The 17,307-nt window shown below is 50.3% G+C and overlaps 1 protein-coding gene across 2 annotated transcripts in view; it reads right to left on the bottom strand.

Moving 5' to 3' along the window:
• LOC141189265 (ecto-ADP-ribosyltransferase 5-like) overlaps positions 1-17,307 on the bottom strand; it is an 85,932-nt gene that overhangs the window by 40,908 nt on the left and 27,717 nt on the right. The window contains exon 1 of one of the 2 annotated variants that reach the window (XM_073661132.1): positions 4,728-4,817. The exons of the other annotated variant lie outside the window; for it this stretch is intronic. The gene's annotated coding sequence lies outside the window, so the exon portion shown is untranslated. Of the gene's footprint in view, positions 1-4,727; positions 4,818-17,307 lie in introns of those variants that run through there. 2 annotated transcript variants of the gene reach the window in all.

Below are 17,307 nucleotides of genomic sequence, written 5' to 3'. Positions count from 1 at the left end.
GTAGAGCTGCACAGTCATCTCTAGAAGACACCACCACCGACACGTCATCCGCATAGGCGCAGAACTTTACATCCTCCACTGTACTCTGCAGGCAACACCTCAGCCCTGTGAAACCTCTATGATCCTGCACTTTTCTGAGGAAAGGATCCAGACTAAAGACATACAACAATGGGCTGAGAAGACAGCCCTGCCTCACCCCTGACATGATCCTGAAGGGCTCGGCCAAGTGACCATTAATCAGCGGCAGGCTTACAGCCTCCTTATACACAACCTGCAGCCACTGCACAAACCGCACCGGGAGGCCATAGTGTAACAACACCTGGTACAAGTAGTCATGATGGACTCTATCAAAGGCTTTACTCTGGTCTAAGCCCACAATATACGCCCCCACATTGTGCTGCTTAATGTATGTCACAGCTTCTCTCACCAGCAGCAATGAGTCCTCTATCGTCCGACCCTTCACACCACACGTCTGGTTGGCGATGATCAGCTCACCCGCCACCTCACTCAGCCGATAATACAAGATCTTGGCCAGGATTTTATAGTCAGTGTTTAGCAAAGACAGTGGACGCCAGTTCTTTACATCTTTTAGATTTCCCTTCTTTGCTAAGAGAACCAGAACAGATCTATACTGGGACTGTAGGAGCTTCCCTGCAGAGAGGCAATCATTATAGACCTGCACCAGGTCCGGAGCCAACAAGTCCCTGAACTCTTTGTAAAACTCGCTGGTCAGGCCGTCCAGTCCTGGGCTCTTGTTGGCCTTTAAGGAGTCAATGCTCCTCTTCACCTCACCCTCAGTTATGGGATCGGCCATACTATCTGCCTGCACCAGGTCTAACGTTGGTAGGGACACCCCCTTCAGATAAGCTTTAATGTCATCCTTATTAATATGAGCCCCTTTATACAGATCTCTATAATAATCCCCAATGATCCTGTGGACTTTCTCCGGCTCTGACTGCTCCACCCCATTCTCATCTAACAAGCCAGTGATCAGCTTCTTACTAACCCTGTTCTTACAGGCAATAAAGGGATCTGGGTTATGGACGCCCCAACTATCAAACTGTCCCTCCGCCTTGAGAGACTTGAGGCGATCGTACTGCAGCTCCCTCATCCGCTGCTTTATATGGCTGACGCTCCGTCCGTCCACCTCCTCACCACCATTCATCCTGCTGTATAGCCGGCTGAGGTGCAGTCTCAGGGCTGTGTATCTCATATAATCCATATTACTACGTCTCCTGGCTGCTCGTATAATAAACTGCTTGATGTCACTCTTCATGATCTCCCACCACTCAGCTGTGTCATCACACATACACTGGGTGGTCCTACGTTCATTATAGAATGTGGTGAAGGCCTCTCTGAACCGAGGATCTTGGACCACAGAGCTGTTCACCTTCCAGTACCCCTTTCCACAGACCACAGCTTGGGCCAGATCCAGCGTCACACTCACCATACAATGGTCCGAATACTCCAGGGGGCTGATCCTGTACTGAGAGCATCTCACCTCCCTCTTTATATACACCCGGTCTATCCTACTGGCATTACCACCCTTATGGTAAGTGTACGTCTTACTGGTATGATGAGACCCATAGGGGTCTACTAGGTGGGCCTGCTGGACTATATTATTAAGGAACGTCTCATCATATCTTAGTTGCTTATGACTGCTGGAGCTGTCCACATTACAGGACACATTATTAAAGTCCCCACACAATATAAATACTTTAGATGTAAAGCAATATGGTTTCATGTGGTCAAATAGTTCCCTCCGCTCTTTCCTGGTTTGCGGAGCATAAATGTTTATCGCTCTATAATGGATGGAGTCCAATGTAAAGTCCAGCATCAGACAGCGACCCGGACAGATCTCCAGGACTCTGTCCACCTGGACATTCATGGTATTAAAGAGGACCCCCACACCGTCATTTCTCTCCAGGCCGAAGGACCAGTATGACGGCCCAAGTCTCCAGTCTCTCTTGGCTGCATACACATGAGCATTGCTCTTCAAATACGTCTCCTGCAAGAAGAAGACGTCAGCTCTCTCGTCAGACAGACGCTGGTAAATCGCCTGCCGCCGGCTCGCAGTCCTCACACTGTTCACATTAATGGAGTTTATACTCAGCCGCATCCTGATCACTTAGACTTTTTGGTCATCTTCCTCCTTCCACTGCTGTCACCTGTAGTGCCCCATCTCTTTGTGGACACGGGAGGGTCAGGATCCCCCTCATTAGAGACGTTTTCGAGGACGCATGAAGGACTTTGCTCCATTTGTGCCTCTTCATCTTGGTCTTCTCCCAGCACATTGTAACGTCCAGGACTTATCGCCAGCACTGGAGGCTCAGAGGTTTTCTGTACTGTTGTGACTTTTCTGGTGGGATCCACAGATGCATTTTTTCTTTTTACGGTCACAAAGCCTTCCTCATCCACACTGGACAGTGCAGGCGGACTAACTGCTTCCACAGATGTACTGGGCTGATGTTTGGATGGTTTGGTGACAGGCTTTCTGGACACCTTAGGCCTCTCTTTAACAACTGGCATTTTAGGCCCTACTTTAGTGGCTGATCGAAGCTTAGGTCTTATTATATTGGCTGATGGCGGTTTAGGTCTTTCTTTAGTGGCTGGTGGGCCTTTAGGTGGTTCTTCAGTGGCTGGTGGTCCTAGTAGTGCAGCATCCGTTAGTACCTCAGACTCTGGAGCAGGTTCACTGATACTGTGACTTCTGTCCTCATCTATACCAGCTTCTGGGACATCAGAACCTCTGGTGACATCTTCCTGAATAACTTCTGAGGAGGTCTGGCCATTATATTTATTGTGTTCTGCATGCCGGCAATCCCGGAACGTATGCCCTGGTTCTGAGCACAGATTACAGATGACGGGTCCTGTGCATTTGTCCTTTGTATGACCTGACTGTCCACATAATGAGCATGTGATACGAGAGCAGTTTATGGCGAGATGCCGGCCCCCACATCTATGGCACAGACGTGGCTGACCAGGGTAGTAGCAGATCCCCCTCTCTGAGCCCAGGTAGAAGGAGTGCGGCAGATATCTGGTCACACCGCTCTCTTGTATCAGCTGGATTTTCAGTGTATATCCTCCATTCCATATCTGCTCCTCATCATAGATCTTGTCAGGATGACTTCTCACTATGCACTGCCGGTTCAGCCAGTGCTGCAGATCCGCCACCGCCACCACCTCAGACTGGAACAGGACAGTGGCCGTTATCTCCTGCGGCTTAGACAGCTGGATACAATGGAGGTGATCCCAGATCTCATCTTCTCTGGTGTCATTATAGATGTTCCAGAACAAATCCAGATCGCACTGGAGCTTAAAGCTGATGTCATAGATCCTGCTGGATGGGATATGGATCAGAGCGTAGATCTCAGACGCATTGAACTTCATGAAGTCTTTTAGGAGAACTTTCCCAATGTAAATTCTGGATGGGATGTTCTCCTCTGGTCCTGTGTATTTTATCCTGACTGCGTTTCTCCTCTGAGGCGGGGGGTTCACTGGTCTGGTGACATTAGAGAACAGTCTCCTGAACTGATGGTCAGCAGATGGGTCAGTGCCGGAGCTTTCACCAGCCGCAGATGGGTCAGTGCCGGAGCTTTCACCAGCCGCAGGTGGATCAGTGCTGGAGATCTCCACCACTGCTGGAGGATTAGTGCTGGAGCTCTCCCTAGCTCCATGATTACTGACACCTGACTGTGCTGCAACAACACCCAGATCTACTACTGATTGCTGCACAGTATTGTCTCTATTCACTGACATGGAGGGTTGAGAGTCCATTACCACTGCAGTGTGGTCTCCATCCGCTGACATACATGACATAGAGTCCATCACCACTGATTGCTGCACAGTATTATCTCCAGTCACTGACATGGAGGGCTCAGAGTCCATTACCCCTGCAGTGTGGTCTCCATCCACTGACATACATGACATTGAGTCCATCACCACTGATTGCTGCACAGTATTATCTCCAGTCACTGACATGGAGGGCTCAGAGTCCATTACCCCTGCAGTGTGGTCTCCATCCACTGACACACATGACATAGAGTCCATCACCACTGATTGCTGCACAGTATTGTCTCCAGTCACTGACATGGAGGGCTCAGAGTCCATTATAATATTTGTATTATCTGTTGCAGACAGACATTCACTAGCACCAGTGAGCGGGGTCTCACTCACAGCGCTGAGGGGGGTCTCACTCACAGTATCAGTACAGGGTGCACTTTCTTTCTCACTCTCAGCAGCTGAGCTCACTTCATTGCTGCATAGAGAGGTCACTGCAGTTAACCCCTCGTTTGCTGGCACACTTTCCTCTGCAGCACTTTCTGGTGTCTCGGACCCCTCACATTGTGCCCCTGATATCAGCGCTGCACTTCTCACTGGGCTTCCTTGCTCCACAATGCTGTACACAGCTTTATATTTAATGTCCTTATTCCCTATGAAGCGTTCTCTGCTCACAGTCTGGGCTCTGGATTCTTTTCTTTTCTCTTTAGCCCAAGTCTCCTTTCTGGGCGCAGAGATTAAACCTTTCTCCAGTTTTTCTTTCCTGATCAGCAGCTCTCGGCTGCAATCATCCAGACACTCGCACTTCATCAGCTTTACCTTAGGATCAGTCTCTTTCTTAATTTCTTCTTTTAGTTTGCTGATTTGCTATTCCAGCTTAAATATACTTTCCCTTGTTACTTTAGCATTTAATCCTCCAACATAACAAGCAGGTTTAGAAGACTCACCAGCCACCATCTCCAGCTTTCCATTACCATCAGGTGCAGGCCAGACTCCAGACCAGGGGCTTTCCCTGGATCATCAGCCCAGCTCCCCTCCCCTCCACCTGGGTCAGAAGCCTCCGCCCTGCTGAGAGCTCTCAAGCACACGTCTATCCTCTCCTATGGACAAGAATAGAACTACTATAATACTGCCCCTTATATATAAGAATATAACTACTATAATACTGCCCCTTATATATAAGAATATAACTACTATAATACTGCTCCTATGTACAAAAATATAACTACTATAATACTGCCCCCTATGTACAAGAATATAACTACTATAATACTGCTCCTATGTACAAGAATATAACTACTATAATACTGCCCCCTATGTACAAGAATATAACTACTATAATACTGCCCCTATGTACAAGAATATAACTACTATAATACTGCCCCCTATGTACAAGAATATAACTACTATAATACTGCCCCTATGTACAAGAATATAACTACTATAATACTGCCCCTATGTACAAGAATATAACTACTATAATACTGCCCCCTATGTACAAGAATATAACTACTATAATACTGCTCCTATGTACAAGAATATAACTACTATAATACTGCCCCCTATGTACAAGAATATAACTACTATAATACTGCCCCCTATGTACAAGAATATAACTACTATAATACTGCCCCTTATATATAAGAATATAACTACTATAATACTGCCCCCTATGTACAAGAATATAACTACAATAATACTGATCCTATGTACAAGAATATAACTACTATAATACGGCCCCTATGTACAAGAATATAACTACTATAATACTGCTCCTATGTACAAGAATATAACTACTATAATACTGCCCCTATGTACAAGAATATAACTACTATAATACTGCCCCTATGTACAAGAATATAACTACTATAATACTGCTCCTATGTACAAGAATATAACTACTATAATACTGCCCCCTATGTACAAGAATATAACTACTATAATACTGCCCCTTATATATAAGAATATAACTACTATAATACTGCCCCTTATGTACAAGAATATAACTACAATAATACTGATCCTATGTACAAGAATATAACTACTATAATACGGCCCCTATGTACAAGAATATAACTACTATAATACTGCTCCTATGTACAAGAATATAACTACTATAATACTGCCCCTATGTACAAGAATATAACTACTATAATACTGCCCCTATGTACAAGAATATAACTACTATAATACTGCTCCTATGTACAAGAATATAACTACTATAATACTGCCCCCTATGTACAAGAATATAACTACTATAACACTGCCCCCTATGTACAAGAATATAACTACTATAATACTGCCCCCTATGTACAAGAATATAACTACTATAATACTGCTCCCTATGTACAAGAATATAGCTACTATAATACTGCTCCCTATGTACAAGAATATAACTACTATAATACTGCTCCTATGTACAAGAATATAACTACTATAATACTGCCCCCTATGTACAAGAATATAACTACTATAACACTGCCCCCTATGTACAAGAATATAACTACTATAATACTGCCCCCTATGTACAAGAATATAACTACTATAATACTGCTCCCTATGTACAAGAATATAGCTACTATAATACTGCTCCCTATGTACAAGAATATAGCTACTATAATACTGCTCCCTATGTACAAGAATATAACTACTATAATACTGCCCCCTATGTACAAGAATATAACTACTATAATACTGCTCCCTATGTACAAGAATATAACTACTATAATACTGCTCCCTATGTACAAGAATATAGCTACTATAATACTGCTCCCTATGTACAAGAATATAACTACTATAATACTGCTCCCTATGTACAAGAATATAGCTACTATAATACTGCTCCCTATGTACAAGAATATAACTACTATAATACTGCCCCTATGTACAAGAATATAACTACTATAATACTGCCCCTATGTACAAGAATATAACTACTATAATACTGCTCCTATGTACAAGAATATAACTACTATAATACTGCCCCCTATGTACAAGAATATAACTACTATAACACTGCCCCCTATGTACAAGAATATAACTACTATAATACTGCCCCCTATGTACAAGAATATAACTACTATAATACTGCTCCCTATGTACAAGAATATAGCTACTATAATACTGCTCCCTATGTACAAGAATATAGCTACTATAATACTGCTCCCTATGTACAAGAATATAACTACTATAATACTGCCCCCTATATACAAGAATATAACTACTATAATACTGCTCCCTATGTACAAGAATATAGCTACTATAATACTGCTCCCTATGTACAAGAATATAACTACTATAATACTGCCCCCTATGTACAAGAATATAGCTACTATAATACTGCCCCCTATGTACAAGAATATAACTACTATAATACTGCCCCTATGTACAAGAATATAACTACTATAATACTGCCCCCTATGTACAAGAATATAACTACTATAATACTGCACCCTATGTACAAGAATATAACTACTATAATACTGCCTCCTAGCTGTGAGGACGTGTGTCAGTGGTTCTCCTGATGTCTGGAGCAAGATCGGGGAGGGGCCTCCCTGGGCGGGTAAGCTCTCCAAGCAAGGCCCAGGCTTCCAGGCCTACACTGGGAGGAAACTCCCAAGCTCTTTCTAATGTGGATGCAAATCCCAAAGCGATCTCTGAGGAGAAGAAAGCTCCGAATGGAAGTAACAGCAGCAGCAAGAAGAAAGATGAAGTTGTCAAAGTGAGTAAAGTAAAGGAAGAAGGAAAAGCCATGGTCGTATGTAAGAAGGTCGCAGTAAAGCAGTCGGCCAGCCAAGGCAAGCAGAGTGAAGTGCAATTAGGAAAGATCCAGAAGGAATCTACTGCTGGGAAGCTGAATGGAGGAAAGCAGCTTGTTGGCCAGGAGGTGAGGCAGATCCCATCACCAGCCTCAGGTGTGCAGCTCACTCCAAGCCGGCAGAGGAGGACATCTCTGGAGAGACAGACCCTCCAGAAGAACCTGCAGCAGAAGCACGTGGTGACCAGCATGGCGCGCTCTGGACGCACGAGGTCGCAGTCAGGTGGCTGCAGTAATAGTGCTGTGGAGCCTGGAGCCACGAAACCAACGGTGGTGAAAACCAAGGAGGCATCTAGGTCCAAGCAGCCAGAGAGCTCGCTGAAGGCAGGATCCCAGGAGACTCCATGTGCAGCAGGGCTGCAGATTGCAGAGGACATCCCAGGACTGGTGGAGAGGTTGGGTGTGTTACAGCAGCAGAAGCAGCTAATACAGGTATCAATAGACTGTGTATATAAAGTAAAGGCTGAGGATCCCGGGGATCACACCGTGTATGACCGGAAGCTGAACTCAATGGGGGTAGAGCTGGCAAATGTGGTGAAGGACATAGACTGTGTGTTTGAGAGGATGGGGCCCCTGGCAGAGACTTACAGGAACCAGAAACCGTTTATGTTCAATCTGCCGTACTCTGCTGATTCTCAGCCAGATATTGTCCCAGGTGGGCCCCAGAAGCCGGTGCGGCCAGTGCTGCAACCCGCAAGCTTCTTGTTCCAAAAGGGACTGCACCAGGAGCCGCAACAGCCTGCGGCAGGTTCCAAGCAGGAGCATGGAGTGCAGGGTACAATGGTGGTACTACAAGTCCCAGGATGCCCAGCACAGCAGCCGGACAGTGGACACGTGTCATTAGTTTCTGTTGGTGCCCAGCAGGGCTCTCATGCTGGGGATAATCATACTGTATCTGTGGGGTCGGGGGCTGGAGGGAGCACAGAATCTGTGGTGGACATGGCGCAGTATGATAATGACATTGATGTTGATGATAACAATGTGCATGATAATGTCTGTGATTTTCCTCCTTTGATTCCAAGCACACAAGGTCCCCCTGCAGCAGACCCTCACCCTGTCAGTTAGCCCAGTGTGACCCCGCAAGTTCCCCCCAGTAATGCCTGGAGCCGTGGCGCTCCGTCCTTTACCTCTGGCGCTAATTATACCGGCCAGGCGTTTAAACGGAGGAACGTCGTGCGTTTCAGGCACAGAGGTGCCAAGGAGGATCTGCCCGACAGGAGGTTTGTGGTCAGGGAGCTCCTGTGCCAGCAGATGGGGTTTGCGCCAGTTAACATCTGGGCGGTAATTAATCTACCAGACAGACAGGGATATGATGTCAGCTTTAAGCTCATGTCTGATCTGGACAGATTCTGGGCCAATTTCCCCAAGTTCAGAGACGCTGAGGGCTGGAGTAAGTTCAGTTTTATTCCCATCTCTAAGCCAGATACGGTTACGGTTAATGTCATCTTCTGGAATGAGTCTGTTCCCCCGCAGGACATTGTGGTGTGGCTCCGGAGGCATTGCGACCTCGTCTCTGACCTCACCAGAAGCAGAGATAACGATGGCATCTGGACGGGTGGGTGGAAGGTCCTGGTGAAGCTGCGCCAGTGTAATAACATCACTGCCCACCTACCCAACTCCTTCTTTATTGGGAGGGAGAAGGGTGTATGTTTCTATCCCGGCCAGCCCCGAAAGTGCTTCTGTGACACCCCAGGGGTCTGGTTGCCACAGTGATAGAGATATTACGTCTGAGAGCAGGTGGGAGGTCCTTTGGTCAGGGATCCTGTGCATGCCACACCTCCTGCCCAGTCTTGGGAGGGGAAGGACTTCCCCTATATAAACCCGGGGCTGAGGCAGAGTGAGTGAGAAAGAAGACAGAACAAGAGTAGAGAAGAGAAGCAGCATAGCAAGAAACATCAGGAGCTCTGTGGGGAGCAGTGTTACAACGAGTCAGGGGCTGGCAGCTGCAGAGCTCGCCCTGACTGAGGAGATTTCTAACCGGACCCGGAGTCCGAGGCTGTGGGGACTAACTCCTACCCAGCAGCAGAAACCGTCCGGCAGAGGATTTCAGGTCCTCTGGCCCAGAAGCCCGAAGGCACGGTCACACGCGTGGGACCAGCACCGCCATCGTGGAGCGGAAGCCATTAGAAGGCCCCGAGTCACCGGCCATACGGGTGAGCACCACACGGTACACTCAGGGACGTGGGCTACTTATTCCCGCCTCTAGCAAGGTAGCCAGAAGAGTACAGTTAGTTGGGAAGGCCTACAACTCCGCCTGGCCAGGGGAAATCCCATCTGCTCAAGGACTGACCAGGCCCCTATCACTAGCAAGTACTCCGGGAGGGTCTTTCTTTGTCACCAGTAAAGACCCTGAACTACACCGCACCGTCTCTGAGTGGTTCCTGCTACCCCCATCATCCACGTCGGCTGCCCTGAGGCCATACCCCTCCCGTTGGGGGTTATACCATCCACGCTGCACTATCCTCCCACCGGCCTCAGCGGTCTGCCCTGCAGCGGCAGCTCCATAGCTGCATTCAACGGGTGGCGTAGTCACCAACCATCTACTGCTAGTACATCGCCGCTCAGTTTGACTCCCTGGGCACGGACCGGGTCGCCGCCACGAGACTACAACCCTCAAGAGATCCGGCTCCGGGTAAGCTCCCGCGTGCGCATCGCAGCGCGACACAGGCCCAGGGGCGCGTCAACTTTGGCGTAGTCGGCAGGATCTCGTGCCCGCAACCACCGGGTACTGCGTGCCTGAAAAGCAAAGACTGTTCAAACTTACCAGTGGTGAAGATTCCCGCTATCCGTGGAGGTTTCCCGCCATCCGGCGCCATCTTCTACCTTCTTCCCGCCATCCGGCGCCATCTTCGACCTTCTTCCCGCCATCCGTGGAGTTTTCCCGCCATTGGACGCCATCTTGAGGACGCCGCGCGGGAAGAAGAGGGGCGTGGACTCCGAAAGCGCGCGAGAACTGAAGCCCCGCCTCACGTCCGGACGTTGCGTAAGGTCCTGGAAGGAGCCCAGCAGACGCCGACGTCACCGGAGCGCGACGGAAGGTCCTCAACCCTGACGATCCACTGCGGAGCCGCGGCCTACGGAACAGGATCATCGCATGGTAGGCCACGGTCCACTAGGGGGGAGGAAGATGTCGGATACGGAGGAGAGCTTCACTGCCTCAACCCCCGCCAGCGCCACCGCTGCTGCAGTTATGCCCTTCACCATGCCCTATATCCCGGGAGCAGCTTGGCTACCCCAGTACTCAGGGGAGTCACATACCCTGCATGACTTTAGAGAAAAGCTGGATAGCCTCTTCCAGGTGTACCCCCTCACAGAAGAGCAAAAAGTGAGCATCCTGGTGGCCCAACTAACGGGGGCAGCCAAAAGGGAAGTAAAATCCTGGCCACCTGGGAGGAAGACTGTCGCAGGGATACTAACCCGGCTGAAGGACACCTTTGATACCCGCACCTCAGCCGAGATTAAGCTTAGATTCTACGGGTGCAAGCAGCGAGCGCATGAGAGTATAAGGGACTATGCACTAAACCTACAAGAGGCCCTGAGGGCCATAAAGCAGACCGACCCTGATGGGGTGGGAAACGAGGACAGGCTGTTGACTGAACAATTTATAGAGGGTTTATATTGCAATGCCCACCGAACCCAATTGCGGGCAATGGCCTTACAGGATCCCCATCTAGACTTTGCACAGTTCAAGGACAGAGCCATCCGGGTGCTCCGAGAACCGGCACCGGGTGGCGTTGTGACCCACAGGCGCCCAGCTATCACTTACCACCAGGAGGCGGCGCCCTTGTCGGCAGGGCCTGTGGGAGCTGATGCGCAGGCTTTGGACAATGACCCGGCTCCAGACCTACGCCATCAGGTCCAAGAGCTAGCTAAGAGCGTTGCTGCGCTAACCCGAACTGTGCAGTCTTTACAGGTTTCCACCCCAGGGAAGATCCAGCTGGCATCCGGACCGGAGGACATCCCGTGGCGTCGACCAAGGAGGACCCCACCGGCCAGAGGAAGACCCAGTGACCGATACAGCGAGGACGGACGACCCATCTGCCGCCGCTGCAATCAACCCGGACATATGGAAAGGTACTGTTCTTTAAACGGGCACAACCTGGGGTAGAGGGCCAACCCCCAGGAAAAAGATCACCAGGCCCATCGAACTGGCGCGACAGATATGTGGGAGGACGTCCAGTCTTGCCTGTGGTACTGGATGGCATTCCCATGAGTGCCCTACTGGACACCGGGTCACAGGTCACCACCATCCCGTACGTGCTCTTTAAGCAGTACTGGAATGACTCGGATATTACCCGCTACCCTGACGACGACTTGAGTATCATCGCCAGCAATGGCCAGCCCGTGCCACAAATCGGATTTAAAGAGGTGACCATCAAAATCGGTAGAGTCGAACTGGCAGCACAGGGACTGATCATTGTAGACATTGACAAACATGAGAGCCACCCAAAAATAACTCTAGGAACTAATGTAATTGAGAATTGTCTTGCAGAGGTGATTTTCCTTCTACAGCAGGTTGCCAAGAACGCCAGCTCCGGCGAGCAGCGAGTGCTCCAGAAAGAGATCCAGGCACTGATGCGACGGCAACAGGTGGAACTCTCCGGCGGTGAGATTGGTAGCGTAAGAATGTGTGACCCTTTCCCTATTGCCATGCCCCCAAAAAGTGAAATGATGATTTGGTGCCGGGCAGCTATTGGTCTGAGAGGTAGAGATTACCAGGCAATGGTAGAACCAGTTTACTCAGACAGTAGGCCCACCATTTTGACAGCACGGGGGGTGGTCAATGTACGCCATGGGAGGGTGCCCGTTCGCATAATCAATATCGGGGAGAGGGAAGTGTACCTGCCCCGGTATGCCACGCTAGCAAAATTATATACCATCAACCAAAACTCTATACAGTCTGTGGAACCCTTGCCTCCATCTCACCCGGAGGAAGGTAACGGCTCTAAGAAAGTAATGGAGGATTGGTGTCAGCAACTACACTTGGGAACTGACTCCACTCCCTCCCACCAGAAACAGGGAGTCTACCGGGTGGTTCAAGAGTATGAGAGAGTGTTTAGTAAACACCCGTTAGACTTCGGGCGAGTCAAGGGGGTAGAACACCGCATCCCCACGGGAGATCATCCTCCCATAAAAGAGAGGTATTGACCCGTACCCCCTGCACATTACCAGCACGCCAAGGGGATGCTTAGAGACATGAAGGAGGCTGGGGTAATCCGGGATAGCTGTAGCCCCTGGGCAGCCCCGCTAGTTTTAGTCAAAAAGAAAGACAACACCATGAGGATGTGTGTAGATTACCGGAAAATCAACCGTATCACACACAAGGATGCGTACCCCTTACCAAGGATAGAGGAGTCATTGGCTGCTTTAAGGTCTGCTAACTTCTTCTCTACCTTGGATCTCACTAGCGGGTACTGGCAGGTTCCTGTAGCAGAGGCGGACCGGGAGAAGACCGCATTCACCACCCCGATGGGACTTAGCGAGTTCACCTGCATGCCGTTCGGACTCTGCAACGCCCCAGGAACCTTCCAACGATTAATGGAGTGCTGTCTGGGCCACAGAAACTTCGAGACGGTCCTGTTGTACCTGGACGATGTCATCGTATACTCCAAAACTTATGAGGACCACCTGAAACACCTGGCGGAGGTGTTCGAAGCTCTGGCAAGTTACGGCCTAAAGGTGAAACCCTCCAAGTGTCACCTCCTGAAACCAAAGGTGCAGTACCTGGGACACGTGGTGAGCGCTGATGGAGTGGCTCCCGACCCCGATAAGATCACCGCAATTAAGGGATGGCCAAGCCCCTCCAGCGTAAAAGAAGTGCGGCAGTTCCTCGGGTTGGTAGGCTACTACCGAAGGTTTATTCCCGGTTTCACCAAAAAGGCAGCGCCTATGCAGGACCTCCTGATAGGCCAGTCCCGGAAGGCCAAGAACCAGAAGCCGCCCTTCAAATGGGAAGAGCTAGAAGAAGAGTCCTTCCGCCAGCTGAAGATGGCCCTCACGGGGGATGAAATCTTGGCGTACCCTGATTATAGCCAGCCCTTCATCCTCTACACCGACGCCAGTAACATCGGGCTAGGAGCCGTACTGTCCCAGATCCAGCAGGGGAAAGAACGAGTAATCGCCTACGCCAGCCGAAAACTGCGACCCACCGAAAGGAACCCCGAGAATTATAGCTCATTTAAGCTAGAGTTCCTGGCCGTGGTATGGGCAGTCACTGAGTGCTTTAAGCATTACCTTGCTTCTTCCCGGTTCACCGTGTACACGGATAACAACCCGTTGACACACCTGGACACGGCAAGACTCGGTGCCCTGGAGCAGAGGTGGATGGCCCGTCTGTCCAACTACGAGTTCATAATCAAATACCGGGCAGGGCGCTCCAATACTAACGCGGACGCCCTGTCCAGGATGCCCAACCTGCCGGACGAAGGAGAAGATCCGGAGGGACTGGAGGAAATTGAACTCCCTGCGTTCCACCGTCATGGGACTATCCAGTATTCCCACCGGGTAAGGAGTAAGCAGGCTGCTACGTTGAACCCCTTACCTCACTACAACTGGGCGGAAACGCAAGACAGCGACCCTGCCGTCCGACTGGTGAAGGAGATGCTGACTCGGCCGGAGGCTCGCCTTGAACCAGACGCTCCGGAGGAAGCCAAACAACTATGGGCAGAGAAGAGTCGACTGTTCCTTTACAAAGGGAAGTTGTGCCGCAGAATGGTTAACTCCCGGACGCATGAATTACTCTGGCAAGTAGTGGTGCCACGAAGAGACGCAGCCATGGTGATGGAGGCATACCACGACGGAGCTGGACACTTCGGGTGGAAGAAGCTGGAGTTCCTGCTGCGCGAGCGATTCCACTGGGTAGGCATGAGGGGAACCATTGAGAAGTGGTGCAGAGACTGTGGCCCGTGCAACCTGAGAAGGAAGGACCGCGCCAGCCAGAAGACTCCCCTGCAGTCCATCGTCACCCGGCAACCGTTGGAACTGGTAGCCTTGGATCATGTAAAACTGACCCCAAGCAGAAGTGGCTACGTCTACGCGTTAACCATTGTGGATCATTACTCCCGGTTTCTGGTTGTCGTCCCCGTCAAGGACTTAACGGCTCAAACAGCAGCTAGAGCCTTCCAGCAGCACTTTTGCCGTCCACACGGGTACCCGGACCAAGTGCTGACGGACCAGGGACCTGCCTTTGAAGCGGAGGTCTTCCAGGAATTCTGCAATCTGTATGGCTGCCGGAAGATAAGGACGACACCCTACCATCCACAGACTAATGGACTTTGTGAAAAAATGAACCAGGTGGTAATGGATCTTCTAAAAACGTTGCCCCTGGAAGAACGCAGTCTGTGGCCTGAAAAGTTGCCCGATCTGGTGGACCTATACAACCACATTCCGGTAGGGTCCACCAACTGTACCCCGGCTTACCTAATGAGGGCAAGACCTGGTAAGTTACCTGTTGACCTGGAAATGGGAGTCCTGACACCCGAGGACACTTCACCAGAAACAGACTGGGACACAGAGAGGCAGCAGCAGTACCGGAGAGTACAGGAGAGCGTGGAGCGAAGTCTCTGTCAGGCTAGGGAAAGACAAGAGAAAACTTACAACCAGTATGCTCCCGCTGTTTCCCTGGTACCCGGAGAGCAGGTCTTGAAGAGGAAGAGACGGCTCCACAAGTTGGACGACCAGTGGGAGAAGGACCCGTACACCATACTGCCCTCAAGCCACGAAAACCCGAAGGTCTGTACCATCAGTAAAGACGGAGGGGAAACCACAGCCATTGTATCCCGGGACCACCTGAAGAAGTGTCCCGAACAACTGAGGAACCCTGAAGAGGAACAAGAAGACCATCGACCCGTAGAGGAAAGGGAAGATATGGTTAGTACCGTGCTCGGGGACTTCCCTCGGTCTTGGACTCAAGTCAATGGTGCAGTTGTGGTACCCGTACTCACCTTCCTCCAACCATCATCCCAAGAACCTACGGAGCAACCGGTAGAGCAGGAAGAACAGCCAGTCCAGGAGGCAGAAGACTCTACACAAGCAGACCCGGAAAATCAACCCTCTGCTTATAGTGAGCCTGCCATACCCCTAGTGAGCCAGAGGGCCCATAGACAGCTGCCCAGTTTACCCTTGACAGCTCCTACACCCTGTAGTTCAGGGCCAGACAGTCAGCTCCGTAGGTCCACTAGGGCCACTAGAGGCCAGCTACCCGCACGTTGGAGGATCTAAATGTTTAAGCTATCTTATAATGTTTACTTGTTTATAGTTGCTTGTGTATAATTTTGTGTTTCTAGTTCTTTTTAGGAGTCCTTGGTGGATTTACCGGGAATCCTTGTACATAGTTGGAGCGTAACCCAGGATGGACTAAAGACTGTTAAGGACTCGGGGCAGGACAGGCCCCTACCTGGTTACGTCTCCCTGTTTTGGTGAAATGGACACCTTGCTTTTCAAAACTGCACCCGGTTGCGGACACGCCGTAACCATCTTATGTGTTTTTCTTATTGTATTGTTATTGTTATACCTTGTTATGTTTTTCTAAAAAAAAAAAAAAAAAAAAAAATATGTTTAGTCCCGGAGTACTAAATTTCACTAGGGGGGAATGTGACACCCCAGGGGTCTGGTTGCCACAGTGATAGAGATATTACGTCTGAGAGCAGGTGGGAGGTCCTTTGGTCAGGGATCCTGTGCATGCCACACCTCCTGCCCAGTCTTGGGAGGGGAAGGACTTCCCCTATATAAACCCGGGGCTGAGGCAGAGTGAGTGAGAAAGAAGACAGAACAAGAGTAGAGAAGAGAAGCAGCATAGCAAGAAACATCAGGAGCTCTGTGGGGAGCAGTGTTACAACGAGTCAGGGGCTGGCAGCTGCAGAGCTCGCCCTGACTGAGGAGATTTCTAACCGGACCCGGAGTCCGAGGCTGTGGGGACTAACTCCTACCCAGCAGCAGAAACCGTCCGGCAGAGGATTTCAGGTCCTCTGGCCCAGAAGCCCGAAGGCACGGTCACACGCGTGGGACCAGCACCGCCATCGTGGAGCGGAAGCCATTAGAAGGCCCCGAGTCACCGGCCATACGGGTGAGCACCACACGGTACACTCAGGGACGTGGGCTACTTATTCCCGCCTCTAGCAAGGTAGCCAGAAGAGTACAGTTAGTTGGGAAGGCCTACAACTCCGCCTGGCCAGGGGAAATCCCATCTGCTCAAGGACTGACCAGGCCCCTATCACTAGCAAGTACTCCGGGAGGGTCTTTCTTTGTCACCAGTAAAGACCCTGAACTACACCGCACCGTCTCTGAGTGGTTCCTGCTACCCCCATCATCCACGTCGGCTGCCCTGAGGCCATACCCCTCCCGTTGGGGGTTATACCATCCACGCTGCACTATCCTCCCACCGGCCTCAGCGGTCTGCCCTGCAGCGGCAGCTCCATAGCTGTATTCAACGGGTGGCGTAGTCACCAACCATCTACTGCTAGTACATCGCCGCTCAGTTTGACTCCCTGGGCACGGACCGGGTCGCCGCCACGAGACTACAACCCTCAAGAGATCCGGCTCCGGGTAAGCTCCCGCGTGCGCATCGCAGCACGACACAGGCCCAGGGGCGCGTCACTTCAAATGTGGCAAGGCGGGTCACCTGGCGAATACCTGTACAGTGGTGAAGTGCAGCCTGTGCGGGGAAGTCGGCCATGTAGCTGCAGACTGTCAGAACATCAGGTGCAACCTCT

This window comes from Phyllobates terribilis, unplaced genomic scaffold (assembly GCF_046119375.1).
Source record: "Phyllobates terribilis strain yellow unplaced genomic scaffold, ASM4611937v1 Scaffold_2__4_contigs__length_985480577, whole genome shotgun sequence".
NCBI lineage: Eukaryota > Metazoa > Chordata > Amphibia > Anura > Dendrobatidae > Phyllobates > Phyllobates terribilis.
This window is presented reverse-complemented; position numbering and strand designations above follow the sequence as displayed.